A 12,553-nucleotide genomic window follows, 5' to 3' on the forward strand; every position below is an offset into this window, starting at 1 on the left:
AAAGCTCCTCAGCAAAAGAGGAGTATTTTTTTTTTTTCACTTGATTACCTCTAGGGAACTGTTTTTTGTCATAATGAAAGAAACCAGAACCTATGTCCCAAACAAACAAAACAGATGCATTGGAAAAGCTTCATTCCCCATCAGTATTCCAGGCCGGGTGGTTTTCTCATTGTTTTTCTATTGCGTGTTGTTACTCTTCCTTCCTTATTGCCATCCCTTAATGGCTGTGTACTATTGGACTGCTTATATGTGCTTCCTGACTGCACATATCTGAGCTGGCTCTGTCAATAAAACATTCTTACGCATAAAGAGAGACAATGAGGCTTTATCCACACTGGATTCGTCTTCGGCTAAGAGATTGCACCTGTTTATTTCTGACTTCATATTCTTTGACAAGAAGTGGGCTAAACCTTGGCACCTCTGTCTTTATCGTGTGCCAAATGCAGCATGTTGCAATTCTTTCAGTGTTTTTTTTTTTTTTTCCCCTTTGTGGTTGACACCCACTGCTGTTTGTAATTGCAGCAGCCCTGGCACTGTGAGGGTTGACGGCCTTGCAGAAGCTAGCGTGAGAGTGTGGCATTAAGGGACAACACGAATTACCATAATTATTATGGTAATTAATTACACATCAACGTTGTTTATGCTACAGGAGGAGTCGTACTGAAATCATAAACGGTTGTAAACCTTTTCCAATTAATTTTGTGTAATCCAGACTGTTACGTGAGTGGTGCTCTCCCTGCACACAGATAAAACTTGTTTCTCCTGTAGCTAGGGCATGTTGTCGACTCAGCGTTTGTGAAAGCACAGGGTCTGCATTAGTCACATCTCTCGTAGTCAGATCCAGGAGGTTCCCTTCTGTAGTTATTTCGCTTTGTTATTAGTGCATTAGTTAAAGACTTTGGGTACTGATGTATTTCCTGCCTTCCTGGGGCTGGCGAGCTGGGCTTGTAACTCTTTGATCTCTTTGGCTTTGGCTGCACAGGGTCTGTGCACGGCTCGTGGCCAGCTCTGGGTGTGGGCTCTTCCCCTCGTAAAGCTTTGCAACACGACCGTTCTGGGCAGCAGCGCGTTCTCCCATGTTCCTTGCACACCGGTTCCTAAACAGAACAACATCATGTGTTTTTAAAGATAGGACTTGTAGCTAAACTCAGTTCCGTGTTTGTTCTCCTAAAAATGAAGGATTCTTGTTTTTTTTTATTAGGACGTGTTCTGGGCTATGTTCCCAGGAACTTGGTGCAAAAAGTTATCTGAAATTGAAATCGTCAAAAAGCCCTGCGAAGGCAATGGTGTTGCACAGGAAGATTATAACCACTTTTCCCACTTCACCTCTTCTACCACCTTGGGGTTGTTGGCGGACTGGTTGAACTAGAAGACGTGGATAATTTTGTGCTTAATATCAGAAATGATGCCCGGCTTAGCCTTACGACCTTCCTCTCCTTCCTCTTCTGTCACACGCTCTTCCCCCTTCACGCTGCCAGCATTTCTTTACGCTTGTTCTGGTCTCGTTGACTTCCTTGGCAATTGGCAGCATTGTACTGATGCAACTGCGTTGTCCTGTTGGTGGAGTTACTGGCTTATTGTTCTCAAAATACTACAGACGAGAACGTGGATGGCAGGAGCCTCTGAGTTCGTTTGCGGGCTGATGGTCAAATAAGCAGAACCAGGCCTGAATCAACTGGTCAGCAACGTGAAGAGCACGACGCTCCCCGAGTCAGCATGCTGGGCTAGGGCCCGTTCCGGAGAAAGTTTTGCAGGCTTACTTCAAGTCTTGGCTGTGGATTTGTACCTTGGATCAAAGTTGTGCTGCAGGCCCTTCTCCAATATAAAGCAGAGAAACGTAAAACAACAAATATCTAGTGAAATCCAAACACAATCTGTTCTATGTTATGCTACAAAAATGAATGAACTCTGCCTCCCACCCACTCCCACTGTGGCTTGCTGTGAATAAGCACTGCTCAAAGGAAATTATCACAAGAAGTTCTGCCTGTTTCCAGCAGAAATAATAACGGAGCAAGGAAAAATGCTGACTGGCTTTACCTCTGCTCTTCCACTTGGGCAGCTATGGGTTAACAGGGGCTGGGGTGTTTGAAGCAGCACTTAAAGGATTTGCCCTTAGCACAGAACCAAAGCCCAAATATTCATTTATAAGGCTCTAAAAGTGAGTGCCTGTTAAGTCAAAAACCAAAACCACTTCTGTCCTTCATAAGGACATATATTGAAGACATAAGGACATACAGAAGATATATTCTGTATACCTCTTGTATGCAGCTATGCCTCAAGTGAGACTCTCAAGCAGCATGCTTGCTGCACCAAGGCTTTTTGAAGGACAGAAGAAAATCTAGGCAAAACCAGCCCATGAGGCTAAATCCATGTTAGTTATTTAGGAATGTTGAAGCCAAGGGTTACAAGTCACTGATGTACCCGTTAGAGCCAGGTGGATGAGAAGGAAGACTGCAGAGGAGCTCCTTACCAGTGTGATTTTGGTTTGCTCTAGATTGCAAGATTGAGGAAAAGGGTGTCGAGCCCATGCTATGAATCAGAGAGGATCAACCTCATGCTGGGTTCCTCCACTTTCTGCTTTGGTTTGAGTGCTTGTGGAAGCTGCTGGTTCCTGCCCACGTCCTGCTGAGTGTACGTGTGGTTCTGCACCAGCAGGGAAGGAGGGGTCTGGGAATCCCACAAAGTCCCGGGGCGAGCAGAAGCACTGTTGTTTTTTTTTTTTTGTTGTATTGAGATTTAGAAGGGCTCACGTGCACCCAGAGACCCCATTAGGGCTTTGTAGTGGGCTGGTGAATCCAGCTGGGTGCTTAGTGGTGGGTTGGAGATCTCAGCTGTGCATTAGAAGCAGATGGTTAGGAGGTAATGTAATCTACCCAAAGCCAGCTGCAGTTTCATGTTTTCAAGAAGTTCTTCCTCGAAGGTCCCAGAGTGCTGCATTCCAGGCTCCGGACCTGTGACTGCGGTGTTGAGCCACTGGACTAGCTGAAGAGCTGCAATGGAACTAAAAAGATGGGAGGAACTTGAGGAGACTTCAGTGTAAAGTTGTAAAGAAGGCTCGGGGGAAAAGCCATGATGAATGAGGTCTTTTTGGAAATTCCAATGTTATAAACAAGTGAAATCTGCTGTTTAATCCTCAAACAAAACAAAACAAGCCTATAAAGTTGGAGTGGAGTGCATTTAACATTGACAAAAGAAAATGTAGTGTAAAATTCCTCCTTCTCACCATATTTGTTTAGAAAAGGACTAGGTGAAGTACCGCCCCATGTCAGAGGTAGGAACCCTTTGCTATTAGAACTGAGCTCTCCTCTGCGTCCCAGCCACCTCTAATTAATCCCTGCCCAATAGCAAGTGCATGGCTGCAGAGCGAGTGTTTATTTTCCTTCTTGCTTATTTATTAAAACAAAAGCACAAGACAGAGCGCTTCTACGTGTTGTGAACTCTACAATTGTTAAAGTTTCCGAGAGGTCACAAGGGTCCCAGATAACATTAGCAGCTAAGTGCTATGTTGTCCTTTTGTGTTATCAACAGGAAACATCTTTACCAGCACAGGAACTACAGCTTTGTAATTGGCCTGGCGCAAGAACATGACAGTATTTTCTCATCCTATCAGGACTCGGATATTTTGGGAGCTGGTATATAAAGCACACAGCACACAGTGTCTCTTGGACATTAGGAACAGGTTCATGGCAGAAATCAGTGCGCTTTGCTATTTTAGTAGTTGCTATAGCTGCAGCATGAATGGTTTTTCTTGCCCTGCATGGTTCGGGGTGATATTTCGTTACAGTTCATATGTATATTTTTATTATTTGAGTGCAGATGGACATACTTAAAGTAATTAACATGGTGATATAAGTCTTGTAAAGAAGCCTTTAGCAAATAAACAGCAAATCCATAAATCATATAAATGGAGGCCTTGTTTAGCTTTCATTAAATGCTCGCAGACTTCTATGGTGCAGGATTGAGCTCTATCCAAGCAAATTTCAGATTTCACTGGATGATAAAATGTTATATTTGGGCTCTGAAATAAGAAGCGTTCGTTGTGCTGAATGATCTATGTGTTGAAAGGAACAGCCCTTCTGCTTCATGCAGTTAATGGCAACAAAGTCCAGTAACATCTATAACTAGTATTAGATCAGAGTAAATAGCGTTTAAATGGAGCTGTAAAGAGCTGAGCTGGAAGGTGGCCAACATTGCAATTAATATTCTGTACGGAATTACACCACTCTGATTATAGCAAACCTCATTTAGACTACTTGATAAAGCCGTAGTGTTTTTTTCCATAGCTGCTGTCACTGTTTTGTTCCAAAGTAACTGTAACTACTGAAAAGGAGGAATGACAACAACAAAACCCCACTGGGGGTTTTGGGCAACGATAGCCCAAAATTTGTCCTACAAAGTGTATCATGAAGAATTCATGAAGAAGTGGGAGGTTCGTGTTATTCCTTCGGAGTAAACAGTTTGACCTTTACTTCAATAATCCACGGCTGCTCCTTTTGAATCCCCAAAGTCAGATTTTCTAACTTCCACACTTGCTAGAATGTTTCTTAAATATCTCTTGAGTTCATAAACAGGAGTTGTTTCTCTACAGCAAATTCTTTGGTAGAGACGGATGAAGGAATCAGCTTGTTATTGGTAAGACCAACTTCCACCATGAGGAAAGTCAGGATTTTATTTTTCTTTTTATTCTTTAACACCAAGGGAAACCTCAGCAGCTTGCAGGCTTGCTTCAGCCCTGGGTCACACAAGCTGAGTTTGGCACAAAGCAGCGTCCCTTGCTGATGCCAGTCCGTGCTGCGTCTGTCCCAAAACCCCCTGACATCTCTGGGCAAAGCTGAAGCAAGAGCCAGAGAGCTGCAGTGCTCAAAACACTCTGGATTGCTGTGTACAATTATGTCCCCAAACTTATCTCCGTGCATTATGTCAAATACCAAGAATATCGAGGGCTGATGACAACAGGAGTTATTTCTGAGGGACTGACACACCGCATAGATGGGACATTGTAAGAGCTTTTTTTTCCTGTCTTGCTCACTCTTGCAACATGCTGGTGGAGGTGGCGGGAAAGGAGGGAACATCTTGGTCTTCCTGATTTAAGTAACTGAGCAACGGAGCACTCCGAGGCAGCAGCGTAGAAGCAGCTTTCTTCTTTCCAAGCAGTATTTTGTGACAGTATAGCCAGAGGGGTTTAGATTAATGAAGTGAATTTTTTTTTTTTGTATCAAACACAAGATTTTTTTTTTTTTTATTGGGGTAGGAACATGAAGTCAGCAGAGAAAAGAAACAGCAGCTGCAATGGTTGGAAGCTACAGCTAGGCAAAGTCATTAGAAAAGATGGGTTTGCTTCCAGCACAGAGTGTGTGTGTTTGCGTGCACGTGTTTGCTGCTGGAAGAGCTGAAGCAGGGGAGTGCTCAGAGCTCCTTGCATGAAGATGGAGCAGCTCCTCCAAAAGATGCACTTTCTCCAAAAGCTGCTGCTGCAGCTCGTGCACATGTGCACCAAGGGGACTCTAAGCAGTGTGCTGTGTTAAAGGTGACGCTATAAACAACCGCACCAGTCCCTTGCCTCCAAAACTTCAGAGTAATCCTTCCTAGAAGTTTTTTCCCCTGCTGAGCTCATCAAAGCTCCTGCCCTCGCAACAAGCCGCACACCTCCACACTCTGATTAAATTTCCTGCAGGTGCCATGGGACATCCCCAGCTGCAAGCGGGGCACCGCGCTGAGTCAACACGCTGCAGGAGCCTGGTGGCTCCGTGGGCAGCCCACAGCAGGAGCCCGTCTGCTCTCGGGGAACTCTTCACCCACGTTTCCTGCACGAATCCTGGGTGAGAGCAGCAGTTGAGCGAGGGCACGAGGGAGCCGGTAGCGTGGGAAGGCAGCGTGGCCCAGGAGATGCCCCATTGAGTAGCTGGTACCCAAATTGTGCTCTTTCCCCCCACTCCGTGCACATACACACACCACTGCTGGAAGTGCTGCCTCTTTTTTGGACCGAGTACCAGTTATTTCCCCTTTCCCCCTCCAGGATATCAGTCACCCTGCCCTTTGCCATATGGGTCAGAAGCCGTTGGCTTTGTGCTTGCATGGGGGATCCCAGCCTCATGTCTCCTGGCTCCTGACCATCTCCTCTCCCCACACCCACAAAGCGTGTGAGAAAACAAATATTACAGCTGCTTTTCCCTGCATCCACAGCACATTTCTGAAGGGAGGTTCTCAGCGTGCCTTGTTAGGGTCTAACATTTCATCATGCCCCATGCAGGATCCCATCAGCCATGCGATGACAGCCTTCGATTCAGAGCCATTAAAATGCTCCTTCATCAGAAGAAAGGTTTTGAGACCAAATTGTGAATGCAGGGCCATCTCGGGGCACAGGAGGAATTAGCAAGTTGTCAGTCACAACAAATTTCCTCCATGAGCTCACCCACAGTAGTGTGAGCTCTGATCTCCAAGCCTGCCAGGCGTTCAACAGAGGTTATCTGCAGAGCAGGGTGCTGCCCCACACACAGTCCTACAAAACAGAGCTTGAAGGACTCGGGACAAATCTGCTGGAGCTTTGGGAACAGGGCATGACCGAGCTGTGCCGAACAAGGGTCTGCTTTTTGGTGGAGCCTGACAGAAATGGTTGCCGTTAACCAGGAGGAGCAGTGTGGTGTCAGGGCTTTCTACGAAGGAAGCGCGAGCGCCAGCCCCGGCTGCGCTTTGCTCATGAGAAGGGTGAGGCATCCTATTTAGATTCAGCAAACCAAGCCTTCTGCAGGGCTTTGTGAGGCTGCAAAGCACAACGTTTGTAGCACCCTGACTGTGGTAAGGTGTCTGGGGCTGCAATTCTTCGCCTCTTTTTTAGGGGAGTGGCTCCGTTGCTGCCTTTATCTTGGTCTACAACAAGGGAAGGCCGCTCATAGCTGATACCTAGGGCCTGCAGAGCATCAGAGCAATAAATTGGAAAAACTCCTTAGAGAAAGGCAGAGAAGAATTATTGCTATTGGTGTGGTTGAAAGTGAAAAGGCTGAAGCAGCCTTTGGCCCACATGGGGAGGGGACCATCTTCTTGTTTTTCTGATACTCTTGAAAAGAAACAAACAGCTGCTCTAATTTTCTGCAGTAACCAGTACAGTGGCTTTGGCAGGGCTTGGTGGTGGGGCTGCTGCTGCAGCAGGCATGGTGCTGCACGAAGCTGAGCTGAACCCAGGTCTTGCGGCCATCAGTGGCACCGCTCAGAAATAGCAGCGGGACAACAGCACACAGGAAGCAGAAGGCAGCAGGGGCACAGTGCTGGGGAAATGTCCTGAGTATTAACTTAAAAAATAGTCAGAATACAAAAACCAGCTTATTTTGAAGCTGGATTGCCCTTTTAGCCATCATTAGAATGAAATGAATTGGACGCCTATGGATTCCCATTCCCATACTGGGGCATTTATCTTCAATTTGCACTAACAAAGAGCCAATGTAGAGCGCTAAGATGAACAAACCTTTCTTATTATTCTGTATAAATTTTGCAGTCCTCTGTAGAAATCACCTTTGGGCGAAACAGATTATTTTGACTTTGGACAACATCATTCACGAAATGCCGCGCCACAAGTTTGGTCTGAAGGAAACCACACACGATTTGACTCTTTTTATCTTGTATCAGCGGCGGAGAGCTCGGTGCGGTTACAGTTCTCCTCATTTCTGAGAAGAGAGGATCATATTTAATCATTGTGTCAGTTGGCACAAACACCGTGTTTGTAGTGAAATGCTAAAAAACAGCACATTTATCTTTCCCTTGATCAAGATTTGTACGATAGAAGTTCTTAACGTTAAAACTCATCAGTAATGAAACTTTTGAAGGGCTCAGCTACCCAGCTTGTTTACTGTAACATATTCTAAAGAATGGTCTGACCTCTCTTGCCTAATACAACAAATACAATATCAGTAATCTCCACCCAAGGGCATTCATTCCCTGGCAGACTTCTGCTTTGGCTCTAAGATATTATTCCTGGACCTTTTTTTTTTTTTTTTTTTTCTTCGTGGGGGGAACGACAGGGGACTATCTTGCTTCACTGAGCAGCACATTTCAAAATACAAAGTGCCTGCAGGGGTTGCCTCATAGCACGTCCTTATCAGCTGCAGAAATGGAGAAGCCAAGAGTCCTCTGGAGGGAGAGAGAGATTTTGGAGCCCGAGGAGAGCACTGTGATTCCTCTTCTGACCCAAACGAGAAAGCCAGAGGATTTCACCCACCGTTTCCTGAAGCGAACCCATCACGTCTGTTTGGAGCATTGCAAATCTCAGCGAGCTGTTATTTCGTACAGTGATGTTACGTCACCCAGCACTTGAACAGTCCTAGTATTGATGTGCTCTCATTCAGATTATTTTATTGGTACTGTGGTATCAAGAAGTCCCAAGCATAGAAAAAACTCCTCTATGCCATGAAGTGAACGAACACCAAGGAGGAAAGGCAGTCCTTGCCCTAAAGACCTTAGTTATCATTCGCTTCTAAATCTATCTGGGTTTAATCTCTTTTGTAGCACCAGTTTCTCTACTACACCCGCCTTGCTCGGAAGTGGCAGCAGCAGCCAAGGGCTCAAGGAGGAGACGGACAACGGCACATGTGAAATGGCACTTGAAGCCACTCCAGTTTGCGCTGTGTCAGCTCAGCCTCCCTGTCAGGTGCTCTACAACAGCTCACGTTTTGCGGGACCATAGCTTTCGTAGAGGTTTGAGTTTCGGTGGTTTCTAACGACTTGTTCAGTTGCTACCGAACTGCGGAGGAGTTGAAAACTCAGCTGTGCTCTTGGCAAAACCCAAACCAAACAGGTAAATGAAACGCCAGTACACAAGGCAGTGCTCAGCCTGCACCACGTCCTTAAACTGACTCTTTACATCCCTGAAATTGCTTCTTTTCCTCCCGCTGCCAATATCCCATTGCTTCCCTGGCGCCAGTTGCTCCCTGAAGGTGTACGGCCATGCTCTGCAGAACTGTTCCTTTGCAGAAACATCTGGGATGAAAAAACAAGCTTGCTCTTCTGCTGCCACAAGCCTATTTACTTGGGAAGTGCTGCTGCACGAGCACAGTGGCACGATGCAAAAGACATCTAACAGGTGTATACATCTTCAACCCATTCAACTCACAGTCCACTGCCACACACAATTCGATTCAGAGCAACATAGGTTTTGTTTGGTTGGTTTTCTCCCCAAATACATTGAAACATTTAACACCAAAAAAAAATGATGCTATAGGTAAAAACATGTATCTTCTTTTGCAGAGACATCTGTATCTACAAATGCAAGAGCCCTTCTCCTATTGTAGCCTTCCACTAATACATCTCTCAGATAAAATCCTTCTTTTCATACATATGTGTATGTATACATGTAAATATATGCTCATATAGAGATGTTTTCTATAGGTTATATATGAATAAATATATAATTTAATCAGAATATAATGACAGCTATATTTGCTTTAAAAATGAAGGACCTATAGAAGACAAGTTATTATATTGTAAGCTTCTATGAAGGACCCAGTAGAAGGCAACTTATTTAATGAGCTTCTATCAGTCAGGAAACTGGACCTCCCCTAATATTAACAATTCCAGCACTTTGTTCTTATTGTCCATGACATTTTTGTTAAGGAAAAGCATCAAGAAGTGACTGAAAAAAAAATCCCAGCCTGATGCCAACACAGGCAGCTTTTTCACTGACTGCTCACGAGGAGGGAAACAACTTTCATTTACTTGGCGGCCGAGACAGAGCAGGTGTGCAGAGAGCTGGAACTGAGCCTCATGGCTTGGCCTTCAGGGAAATGGGAACCAGAGATGTGCACGTATCTCACTTGTACTGGCTGGGATGGTATTTTATTGTAACCAGGAAGCTTTTCTCTCTAGAGGCCAGCCTCTCTCCCATCTTGGTGTACCAAGAAAGGAATCAAATGTCCCGTTAGAATAAATGGAGAGCTAATGTTCATCTGCTTGATTTAGGACTTTGATACTACATTGATTGGACCCAGATACAAGCCCTAAAGACAAAGCCATACATCGTGCAACATTAAAATGCTTTATTTCATCTGTCATCCTGCACTGAAGTATTCTAAGCATTTCAGGAAGGCTTCTTCGGACATGGCCATTTGATCTGATTGCCAAAGGAGCGTCTACAAACCTAGATAAATGTACTCCACAAAAGGTTATTTCTGAGCCATTGTCCCCAGGCTGGGAGCCCAAGAAAAGGGCAGTTTGAGAATACAGTGGCCGAAAGAAAGAAAGAAAGAAAGAAAGAAAGAAAGAAAGAAAGAAAGAAAGAAAGAAAGAAAGAAAGAGAAGAAAAACAAGACTTGAGGTGAGAGATGTGGGGAGGACCAAACACATTTCTTGAAGTTTTTCTGCAGGTGGCTTCAGTTTCAAAACCACTTGTGTCCTTCACTACAGAGTGTGTGGCTGTCCACAGCCCCTTGAGGTTTACTGATCTACTGTTAAGCTGCTGAAGCTAATAGCACCGTGCTTTGTACACACAGCCTCCAAGAGAGCTGACAGCTCAGAGACCTGCAAAGCAGCCTGGGTGGATTCAATTACGGCTTTGAGATGAGCAAGTAGAGCAACAACAAAGGACAGTAGCTTCAGCCTTTGAAATGCCAGCTTAGAGCATGAAGGCAGTGAAAAATAATACTTTGTTAACTTCTTGAGTAGGAAAAAAAAGCAGAACACTTCCTTTAATGACACATTAGCTAACAGTGGTGCTTTTATGACTCTTTCATAGTCACTGGTGAATCACTGGATGGAAATGCAAGGACAGGCTGTTCCTATCTAAAGGTTGCTGTCCTGGTGGTTCACCGTCACCTGCAACAAGGTGCTGCTTTTCCTCCTGCTTCCTCACCCAGCATCGTCATCAGAAATTCAGCTGGTCCAAGCATTTGCGGGTCTGATTAGCCCGAGTTCATCTCCAAGCACCCAGAGGTTTGCGTGTCACCAGCACAGCCACAGTCAGAGGCAGTTCACCAACGTCACTGCCGGCATCTCGGCCGTGTCACTGCCACCACAGCTCATGCTTCCCACCACAGCAAGCCAAGGTGTCTCTGGAGGTTATCGGGCTTTTCTTCCATTGTATTCCCTCCTAATGCAGTTCATATGTTTAGACATTTCCTTTCACAGGCAACTGTTCTTTCCAAATTCCTTACATTTTAGATTATATATCCTTGTTTTTGATCTTTTGCATTAAAAAATGCTTTCATTTGAAGCTTAATAGTGAGGGCTCAGTGCATCTGCCAGAGTTCCTGGCACAGCTAGTGTCCTGCAGGAGCAATTACTTTCCAGTGAGTCTCCAAAATTGCTTATTTACTTTCACTTGTATGCCAAAAATACTTTAAAATCAGGACAGTTTTTTCCAGTTACACAATCACCAGAAATATCTTGAATCCATACGCTTCCACTGTGGTTCAATAGTTAATCTGAAAATAGTCAAAACAATTTATAAAGTATGTAAAAAGTGTTCTGCCCCAGGATGAAGGCTTCTGAAGCACAGCTCCATGTGGTCAAGTCAACGAATGCTACAAAGAAAATTCAGTCCCCCCCTCCCCGTTATAACAACACAGGGGAAAAGAGACGGCAAACGCTACGGCAGCCAGGCTCTGCTGCTCTTCAGCAGCTTCCTGAGTGGAATTATCGCAGCCAACCACTTCTAGAAAGCCCTTTCATGTCTATTCATGTTGGGTTTATTTACTACTCTTGGCATAACAAAATGACATTTGATTTCTGACAAGCCATGAGATTTAGGATTTTTTTCCATTGGTGCTTTTCAATAAATTATAGTTAATTAAGAACATTAGTGAGCAACAATAGCTGCTCCTGCCCTTTTGATTTACCAAAAGCACTAATAAAATGTAGTTTTTGGCTCTCTTGGTTTAAGGATCAGAGTCTGTCTCCTCCCTGTCCTGGGGGCACAGGTAAGGAAGCATACTACACCCACAACACCCGTCTTCTGAAGCATCTTCTCAAAGGACATTTTGCAAATTGAGGGCACCACCACTTGTTTTCCTTACTCATGCATATTTTAAATTCTCTTTTAAGTTTCAACGGTTTGCATGGGTGTAATTCAGAGCAGACTGGGGCCTTACATATTTTGCATACCAACTAGTTATGTGAGTCCAATTTCTGGAAAAAAAAAAAAAAAAAAAAAAAAAAAAAGATTATATGAGCATTATGATGCAGTTGAGGAGTAACCAGCTGGAGAAAAAATTACAAGAAAACCAGAAGGATTTACTTTTTAATTTTAAGCGCATGTTCACAAATGAAAGCAAGCATTGTGTCCATCAACAATGGCCAGAATGGAATCAGCCTTTCTCCAAACCTACTGAAGAACCATGGTCTTAATTTGTAGGTTTAAGTTACTAGCACTCTCTCTTTTTTTCTTTTTTTCTTTTTTTTTTTATATATATATATATAAATATATATATATAAGGCATCCAGACTTTAAATGATATTGCAAAAGTAGAAATAGCATGATAAACCTTCAAAGCTGAAATAAAAAAGAACCTGTGTTTTAACTTAACGTTGAGTATTTATACAGCCGGCACCATTTAGTCCGGCATGTTTGAGT

The sequence above is a fragment of the Aythya marila genome (assembly GCF_965140915.1).
Source record: "Aythya marila genome assembly, chromosome: 27".
Lineage (NCBI taxonomy): Eukaryota > Metazoa > Chordata > Aves > Anseriformes > Anatidae > Aythya > Aythya marila.